Below are 9,932 nucleotides of genomic sequence, written 5' to 3'. Positions count from 1 at the left end.
CCGCGCCCCCTAACGAAGAATAACGAAGGAAAACATAAGCCATAACGATAATCACAAACACTTCATATATTTTCTTTACCCAAATACCGGTTCTCAGAAAAAATATAGCAAAACGTATCGCTTGAAAAGCGTATGGCGATATACCGGTATACCGGTAATACCGTGCTGTCCTATCTAGGGTTGATGAGAAGTCTGGCAAACCTGCAGTAGTGAGTGAGTGAGTGAGTTTGGTTTTACGCCGCTTTTAGCAATATTCCAGCAATATCACGGCGGGGGACACCAGAAATGAGCTTCACATATTGTACCCATGTAGGGAATCAAACCCGGGGTTCGGTGTGACGAGCGAACGCTTTACCCACTGGGCTACCCACCGCCCAAGAACTCATTGAAGAACTCATAACCGCATTTATTACCCACGTGGTCAACGTATGGGTAGTTGCATATTAATCTCGTACGTCACACGAGTGTCGTATCGCGTTGAACTGTGTCGTAACGACTTGACCTGAAATTCTAACGATTTGATTGGATAACCGATGACCTCTCAGTTAGGTCACATTCTGACGTAACTATTTTTCATTCATAACAAACACCGAATTCATTCATTCCCAAACTTAAAATGCATTGTAAGAAAGTCGAACTGAGACATTGATCTGTCGAAAAAAATATTGAGTGATGTGAATGAAGCAACTGGAAACCAAGAAACGAGCAATATTTACTGTAGGAGGCAAGGCGATGACAACGGCATCGAGGGTTACCATGGCAGTGACGTCATTAGTGTGACGTCATGCAAATATTGTACAGTACAAAAACTGCCGCAACCTCTTTATGAACGCTATTTTGTCAATTTAAATGTAAGACGTGGGTAATAAATAAATAGCGAACGCTTTACTCACTGGGCTACCCACCGCGGTCCCAGAAATCATTGAAGAACTCATAACCTCATTTATTACCTGCGGGAGCGAAAATATCGAGGTTCATATTTTTCATACGATGCCATAGGGCAAAATATCACTTTGCCATGGTGACGTGACGTCATGAACAAATGCTATGACGTCACGTTACTTCTGTGACGTTGCGTTCTACATGCTGCGACGGCGGGTAGCCAGCCTATATTTAAAAATACAGTTCGCTCTACCACCATGTATAGTGTAATAAAGCACACTTTCGCCCTGAACTATTATAACGTTAAAGCACTCGGACGCTTGTTAAGCACGAGGACGCTTGCGTTATAATAGTTCAGGGCGAAAGTGTGCTTTATTACACTATACATGGTGGTAGAGCGAACTGTATTTCTTTTCTATGATGCCAAATTTAATACTTTCTAAGAATAATTACGATTAATCTAAGGCAGAAAACAAACGACGGTGTCGGTGACCTAAATTAAGAATCCTCGCACAGGGCTAACTGCCGCGCTGTTCTATTGATGTGTCTGCACCCTACGTTAAGACGAACGTTACCAGAAAAAAATGATAAACAGTTTAATGACGGTTTACGTTCGGATTAAATATGTTCTCTAAATTATTTTAATTACATCTGTGATTAACGTAAACCATATTGGGCAATATGAATGTCGCAGTTCTACTACCAACGTAAGTCTAGATCAGTACAGCCAGATGAAGCTGAGTAGTCAAGCGACATTCCACGATTGCATTGTGGGAATGTAAACATTGCGAACGTTACCGTACAGCTGAAAACTTGTGAGTCAAACTGAGACATTTTATCCGTCGGAAAACATAAGCGTAATTTTTCCACCAGTGACGTTAGCTGCAAGAAGCAACTGCAAACCAAGAAACGGGATGCAACGGAGTAGTTTACTGTAGGAGGCTTTATAACCCACGTGGTCAACGTATGGGTAGTTGCATACTAATCTTGTACGTCACACGAGTGTCGTATCGCGTTGACCTGTGTGGTAACGACTTGACCACTCTCCTACCCAGAGTTCCAATGCGGCCAGCCAGGATAGTACCTCTGCCACAGGCCAGAAAGATGTGACGAACACCGTCCATTCTATATAATGTACATATTTCTTAACTCTTTTATTTTTGACGAGTCTACACATCTAATTAAACATCTTTGATAGAATGGTTTAGTTTCACTGGGAAAATATCCTAAAACATGTAACACTATTTCGATTTGCGTAGCGATCCTTTGTTTACATAGGTTGTACGGCTCCACGTGCTGTCATCGAAGCCGACGGAGAGCAAACGATTGGATATCTAAATATGTACTGTCATAAACCTTACTGTCGTAGTTGTGGAAGAATATTTATGTAACAATGTAAAACATTGTGAAAAGCGCGCCGAAAAGCTTGCGTAAGGCCAGTCTCTTCTTATTATGAATATGCGCGTTTGTTTACAAACAAGAGAAAAGTCCACTCTCATGATATGCAAATTAGCCTGTGGCAGTGATGTTATGCTAAGTCATCACTGCGCCGGAGTGTGCGACTTGACCTGAGATTCTAACGATTTGATTGGATAACCAATGACCTCTAAATTAGTTCACGTTGTGACGGAACTTTTATTCATTCATAACAAGCACGTGAATTCATTCATTCTACAACTTATATGCATTGCGGGAATGTAAACATTGCGATCTTTGCCGTATCGCTGTTTAATTGTGAATCGTACTGACACAGTATATTCGTCGAAACACATAAACGCAATGTTTCCACCAATGATGTTAGCCGAGTGAAGCAACTGCAAACCAAGGAAAGGGGTGCTACGGAGTAGTTTACTGTAGGAGGCGACGAGAACTGACATGCATCGTGTCGTCGGTTACAAAGGGATCAGACGAGACGTCAATACAGTGTGACGTCTGCAAAACAAAATTCTTCCGTAACCTCTTTATGTAACCGATTTCGGTTTGAAACCACAACAATAACAAAAATATGCTGTTGTGCGAATTTAATGCATGTAAGACTTGGTCAGATACCATAGGAAGGACACTCGTTTCGTATAATTCGTATGTAATGAGACCTCGTGTAGTATTCTCTATGTACGAGGCGCTGACAACTGACATGTATCGTGACGTCGCTTACATTGTGACGTAATGCAAAATAGTTCGATTACGAGGGGCAGACTAGAATGGCATTACATTGTGACGTAATGCAAAAAGTGCACATTATCGTCTGATAAAAGTACTGTCGGCGCCTTTGATCATTTTCCGAAGCATATTAGAATTGTGCCGAAGGATATTAGAATCGTGCCTAAATATCGGTATATCCCTCGCTATCGCTCGGGAAATACCAACATGTAAGCACTTGTGTCGTAAACACAGTATGACATAGCAGTGTATGAAATAAACCAAAACCCAGCCAGACATAAGGACTGGTAACTTGAAAAAATGTTACCAGCCGAAAATGGATTTAACCAGACCAGACACCACGTAAGATATGGTGAATTTATTCAGATGTGTGGAGCACCAAATATTTTTACCAGACCATCGGACTGGCTGGCTTTAAATCGAGACCGCCTGTCAGAAATCTAGCCCGTCTTCGGCGGTCGGAAGGGCCTTATTTCCTACTCTGGACATGGGCACTCATATAATATCCTCTATGTTCAGGCTATAAAAAAATAACGTTGTTAACTTCTTTCTTGCGGACGGTGGGGTTAAAGCGTCCGCTCGTGCGACTGCTCCGCGTTCGATTTCCTACATGGGTACTAGGTTTGAAGCCCAATTTTGACGTCCTACGCCGTGATTTTGCAGGAATAATGTTAAAGCGGCATAAAACTATAGTCACGCATCTTTTCCATCTTGCAAAAAAAGAAATGAACGAACTTCGCCGATGATTCACGATTTCCATATAAGGCGAAAGTCGTAATGTAATGGCAGTTGGAAATTCCTCGGTGTACACGTGCTTCCGAGTCTTTAGCTTCATTATAAATTAATAATAAACCCAGCTCATTATTTGCTGTGTAGATATATATAAGTGCATTCATTATGAACAGCCGTGGAGTGAGCTTTGTGGGGCTATCGTTGATCTGTATGTAATACACATATATAGCATAGGGCGTGGTTTTTGCCAACTCATGTTTATATAATGAATTATGAGGGGAGTTATATTACCGGCATCCACCATTAAACGGAACATATGGAAACACAGACACTACTTGGTGTCTATCGTTTACTTCCCACATTTGGTTACATATGTTCATTTTTATCCACTGACATACTGACATAAAGAAGGTGGAGTAAGTGAGGGGTAGGGTGGGGGTGTCAAGGGGGGAGTAAGTGAAGGAGGAAGAGAGTAAGTGAAGGAGGGGACATCAAGTCAAGGAGGGATGTAGTGAGTGAAGGAGGAAGAGAGTAAGTGAAGGAGGGATGTAGTTAGTGAAGGAGGAAGAGAGTAAGTGAAGGAGGGGACATCAAGTCAAGGAGGGATGTAGTGAGTGAAGGAGGAAGAGAGTAAGTGAAGGAGAGATGTAGTTAGTGAAGGAGGAAGAGAGTAGGTGAAGGAGGGACATCGTCAAGGAGGGATGTAGTGAGTGAAGGAGGAGAGAGAGTAAGTGAAGGAGGGATGTAGTTAGTGAAGGAGGAAGAGAGTAAGTGAAGGAGGGGACATCAAGTCAAGGAGGGATGTAGTGAGTGAAGGAGGAAGAGAGTAAGTGAAGGAGAGATGTAGTTAGTGAAGGAGGAAGAGAGTAAGTGAAGGAGGGGACATCAAGTCAAGGAGGGATGTAGTGAGTGAAGGAGGAAGAGAGTAAGTGGAAGGAGGGATGTAGTTAGTGAAGGGAAGAAGAGTAAGTGAAGGAGGGGACATCAAGTCAAGGAGGGATGTAGTGAGTGAAGGAGGAAGAGAGTAAGTGAAGGAGAGATGTAGTTAGTGAAGGAGGAAGAGAGTAAGTGAAGGGAGGAGGGAGAAAGTGAATGACGGCGCGAGTAATTGAAAGCGGTGGTGAGTGAAGGAGAGGGGGTAAGTGAAGGGCGGGAGAGGGAAGTGAAACAAGAGATTCTGTGAGTGATGGAGGGCGTACGTGAAGGAGGGAGAGGGTGAAGGAAGGAGGGGGTAAGTGAAGGAAGGAGGGGAGTGAGGAGAGGTCGAGTAAGAGAAACAGGAAGTGAAGGAGGACGGGAGTGATGGAAGGAGGGGTAAGTGAAGGAAGGAGGGGGTGAGGGAAAGATCGAGTAAGAGAAACAGAGAGAAGAAGTGAAGGAGGACGGGAGTGACGGAAAGAGGGGGTAAGTGAAGGAAGGAGGGGGTGAGGGAGAGATCGAGTAAGAAAAACAGAGGAAGTGAAGGAGAAAGGGAGTGAAGGAAGGAGGGGGAGTGAGGAAGAGATCGAGTAAGAGAAACAGAGAGAGGAAGTGAAGGAGAAAGGGAGTGACGGAAGGAGGGGGGTCGGAGGCAGTAAAGCAGGAAGGGAATGTTTGAGTGAGTGTGTTTTTACGCCGCTTTTAGCAATATTCCAGCAATATCATGGCGAGGAACACCAGAAATGTGCTTCACACATTGTAACCGTGTGGGAAATCGAACCCGGATCTTCGGCGTGACGAGCGAACGCTTTAACCACCCCACCGCCCCCGTTTTAGTAATGTTCATAGTTATTGAACTGCTGTTTTAGCGACACCCTGTAACCAGAACTGAAGTACCACGTTCGAAATCGAAAAGGAACACTAACTTATACACAAGGAATCTCTCCATTCTATTGCGAGTGTCGGACTTTAGACCCTGCAGTGAGACAGCCTTCGTCACCGCTCCACCGCTTAGTGGGATATTGATTGAAATGAGCACGATTACCTGTGTTTGTATGGCAGCATGTAGATGGCATCAGCTGTATATATAGCCGTACCTGATGAGGAAGTGTGATGCAATGTACATGGCATGGATTACGCATGTGACTCCGGACAGGGTATCTATGTTAGGTAAAGATCTGTGAAGTCTACCGAATGCGGCCCTTGCTTCAACGAATATTCTGATATTCCTTGAAAAAGAAAGAATTCGATGTGAACATGTTTAAAGTTATACTGTGTATAAAGGCAGGTTTAGTTTATATTGTGTGGTAGTTCAGTAGTATGTGTGTTCGTAATACACATTTTCAGCAGAGTTCGATTCCCAACGTAGGTACATTTTAACCTCCCTTTTCACTCAAAAGAATCAGTGCAGATTATAAAATGAATCTTTCTTTCTTTCTTTCGTTGTTGTTTAACGCCACAACGCCTTAGCCATGTTCAAACTATATGGTCTGTAAATAATTGGATCGGGGTCAGACAATTCAGTGATCAACATCATGAGCACCGATCTACGCACTTGGGATACGATGACATATGTCAACCAAGTCAGCGAACACTGACCACCCGATCCCGATAGTCGCCACTTACGACCAGCATGGGTTACTGAAGACCAATTCTAACCTGGATCTTCACGGGTCTGTACGTTGCGTGTGTAACAGGCTGACTGAAAATAGTACAACAGCACTTATCTTTCGGTTTATCAGTGTGGTATGAAGAATGAAGGCTTTAGATAACACCGGACAGTTTTCTCAAACCTGGGCATAGTTCCCGTCGACAGAACAACGATCATAACGGGGATGAATCCGGCGTTCGAACACATAATCAGAAGATCTTAACATTGAAAGGGCGGCAAATCTTCAGGACGAGTTCAGTGCTTTGAGCAAACTGGTATTTATAATTTCGCGCTATATTGTAGCCATATTAGACTTAGAGTCGGGTCTTCAGTGCAATGACAGACTGGCGTTTTTTAACCCAACGCCCTAAGGTCAACGTGACCCATGACATCATGACATTATAACCTTGTGACAATATATTCAGGTGAGGTACATGCTATTCAATATTTTTTCGGGTGTGGCTGGAAAGTTGTATCGATTTACACATATGCAATTTTGTTCTGTGAACGGATGGGCTGAACATTCGTTTTGGAGGGCATTCAACACGTCAAATTATTGGGGATAGATTTCGAGAACAAGTAATTTCTTTCAAAGGTTTTGTCATCAAGTATCCACCTAATTCTCAATTCAAATTACTATTTTATGGGGGAAAAACATAGCAGGTTACTGTCAATGCGGATGGTTGGATAAAATAAGCTTTCTCACTCGTCTTTTAACCGGCACAAAGTCTCGCAGCGCAAAGCATACAGTGGAACCAGTCTATTCACAGTCCATTTTATTACGCAGTCAGTAACTTCACATATAACAAAAACTGTGTTTCGTTACAGATTTTATGTGTGGTGACAAAATAATTCTATGAATGATAGCACAAACTGACGAGTAAAGCTTCAATTTTTCATGATATCAAAAGGCGATATCACGCTCTGATGAGACAGAACACATGAATTACACATTATGACAATGCGGTACTGTTTTACATCAAATACCCGTATTTTCCACAAACAAACTTTTGGACGGACTGACTAACCGATCTCATGACTTGACATGAATTGGGATAATATTTGTAGAGCACAACATATTACGTATACATAAATAGATATATAAATCAATCACGAACGTTTTCACAAATAGTAAATAAAGTGGCATTAGATACAGCATTCGTTCAATGCTACGCTCTCTCTCTCTCTCTCTCGTTCTCTCTCTCTCTCTCTCTCTCTCTCTCTCTCTCTCTCTCTCTCTCTCTCTCTCTCTCTCTCTCTCTCTCTCTCTCTCTCTCTCTCTCTCTCTCTCTCTCTCAAACACACTTAAGCATGAAACACACACGAGTAACAAATCGATCATCAATCAAATGCTTATGTACAGACATTGACAACATGCATGTAATGAGGAAACAAGTGGGAACGGAAACTGACCTTGATAATGTCACGAAGAATAAATATAATAATGTATCTGATTTCTGAATATACCGTCAGGTATGTTTTAGCATATATGTGGTTTGTATTTGTAAAGTCTTCATAGTGCACAGTCCGGTTATTTAGTTCAAGCCCGGGTTTTGGGTGTACGTCTCGCTAAATCTTCACGGTTGTGAATCCGTGTGTGTTGAGACACAATCCATGTTAGCTCGTTCATCCATGAGTAGAATGTCTCTCATATCATGATGTGACAACGTCGGAGAGCTACTCAATACACAACAAGCTTTTGGAGTTGAGGCATATTCCGTGTTGGAGTTGAGATCGGGATCCAGACTGTATGTTTGGATTGAGACGTAGTTCCTTCATTGACTGATCTGAAACGGGAGAACAAGCGAATCATGAGTACCATACACTTTATAACGCTATCAGTACATTACCCGAGAGAGAGAGAGGGAGAGAAAGAAAGAGGGAGCGAGCGAGAAGAGGACTGACTGACTGAGTTTAGTTTTACGCCGCTTTTAGCAATATTCCAGCAACATCACGGCGGGGGACACCAGAAATGGGCTTCACACATTGTACCCATGTGGGGATTCGAACCTGGGTCTTCGGCGTGACGAGCCAACGCTTTAACCACCAGGCTAACCCTACCGCTACCCACCGAGCGAGGGAGGAGGGAGAGAGAGAGAGAGGGAGAGAGAGAGGAGCGAGAGAAAAGCGGAGGGAGGAGGAGGGAGAGAAAGAGGAGGGATAGAGAGAGACAGAGGGAACGAGAGAGAAAGACTGATGTTCTGTAATTAATTACACCATGGGCGGATCCAGGAATTTTGAAAGGAGGGGTTCAGGAGGTTCGAACCCCTGAACCCCCATTGGCTCCACCAATCTTAAGTTTAATGGTTGTTTATGTTTTATATATACACCACAACTACCACAGGTGTCAATATGAAAAACAATAAAATAGACCGTAAAGAGAAATCATAGTTTCTAATACACATACACTATTTGTTTAGAATTAGAAACATTATTCTGACTTATCTATATGAGAGAGTGAGTAAGTTGGGTTTTACGGTGCTTTCAGCAAACGTCCAGCCCTTCCACTACACGGAAACCAGACAAGCTTCAGATAGTATGCCCATGTGGGGGGGTCGAGTGAGTGAGTATGGTTTTACGCAACTCCTAACAATATTTAAACAGTATCAAGGCGGGGGACACCAGAAATGGGCTTCACACACATTGTATCCATGTGTGGAATCGAACCCGGGTCTTCGGCGTGACGAGCGAACGCTTTAACCACTAGGCTACCTCATGGATCCGTTGGGGACCGAACGCGGTCCTTTACGTTAACGAGCGAACGCTTTAACCACAAAACTACCCTATCTACACTTTATTACATGCATGAACACAAAGGGGCGTGTATATCCTTTACTTACCAGATTTAGGGTCACCTGAAGGCCGGTATCCTAGCTATCAGTTGGACAACTTGATTCCTCCATCCAAAGCGATTTAACACGTGTTCCACTATCCTCTCTATCAACTGATCGAACGGCAGATATCGGACATACAATTCATCCCCAATGTGGCGGAGTTTAACACCGACATCTCGCGTTTCTTCGTCGGCGGACCCAACAAAACCTGCCAGACCGTTCCAGTCAACAGCCATGCTGCAATAATCACACTCGGACACACAATCTGAAGAAAAGTCACCAATTCAAATCAGATGTTAAAACATTTCCCAGTTAGCGACGGTTATTCACGCTATGTGTCGTCTGCTAGGCGCGTGCTGTCTGTTTGTCGTCTGCTCACACACTGAAACGGTGAAAATCAATTCTCAACTTTTATTGGCTGATTTGAGATACAGCGCCCCTTTTTAGTCATCGATGTTGGAATGTTTGTAACGGATTGGCTAAAAATAGTCAAATTAGGTCAGCGTTCAAAGGATTTTTCGTTTGACCCAGATACCGAATAGGTATGATGTAAGCCTAATAATATATATCTAATAATGTACCGTTACCTGTCCGCCCGATTTCAAACAGCAGAATTATATAAGTCCGTGTTGTAGGTCAAACCAAATGATCAACAGGTATGGCAGAACGAATGAAGCGGAAAAACTAGACATTTTCGCGAAGGTGTATATATAGGTCAACTGTGTTTAGCATTATGTCACGCGCTGATTTCAACT

General features: G+C 43.0%; 1 long non-coding RNA gene across 1 annotated transcript; it reads right to left on the bottom strand.

The window, feature by feature from the left end:
• Positions 1 to 7,160: 7,160 nt before the first annotated feature.
• On the bottom strand, positions 7,161 to 9,719 carry LOC124276960. Its single transcript, XR_006898702.1, has 2 exons — positions 9,184 to 9,719; positions 7,161 to 8,130 (listed from the first exon to the last, which is right to left on the bottom strand). It is a non-coding gene; the product is annotated as an uncharacterized LOC124276960 (long non-coding RNA).
• Between the last annotated feature and the right edge of the window lie 213 nt (positions 9,720 to 9,932).

This window comes from Haliotis rubra, unplaced genomic scaffold (genome assembly GCF_003918875.1).
Source record: "Haliotis rubra isolate DU_JTF1 unplaced genomic scaffold, ASM391887v1 Scf216, whole genome shotgun sequence".
NCBI classification, from domain to species: Eukaryota; Metazoa; Mollusca; class Gastropoda; order Lepetellida; family Haliotidae; genus Haliotis; species Haliotis rubra.
This window is presented reverse-complemented; position numbering and strand designations above follow the sequence as displayed.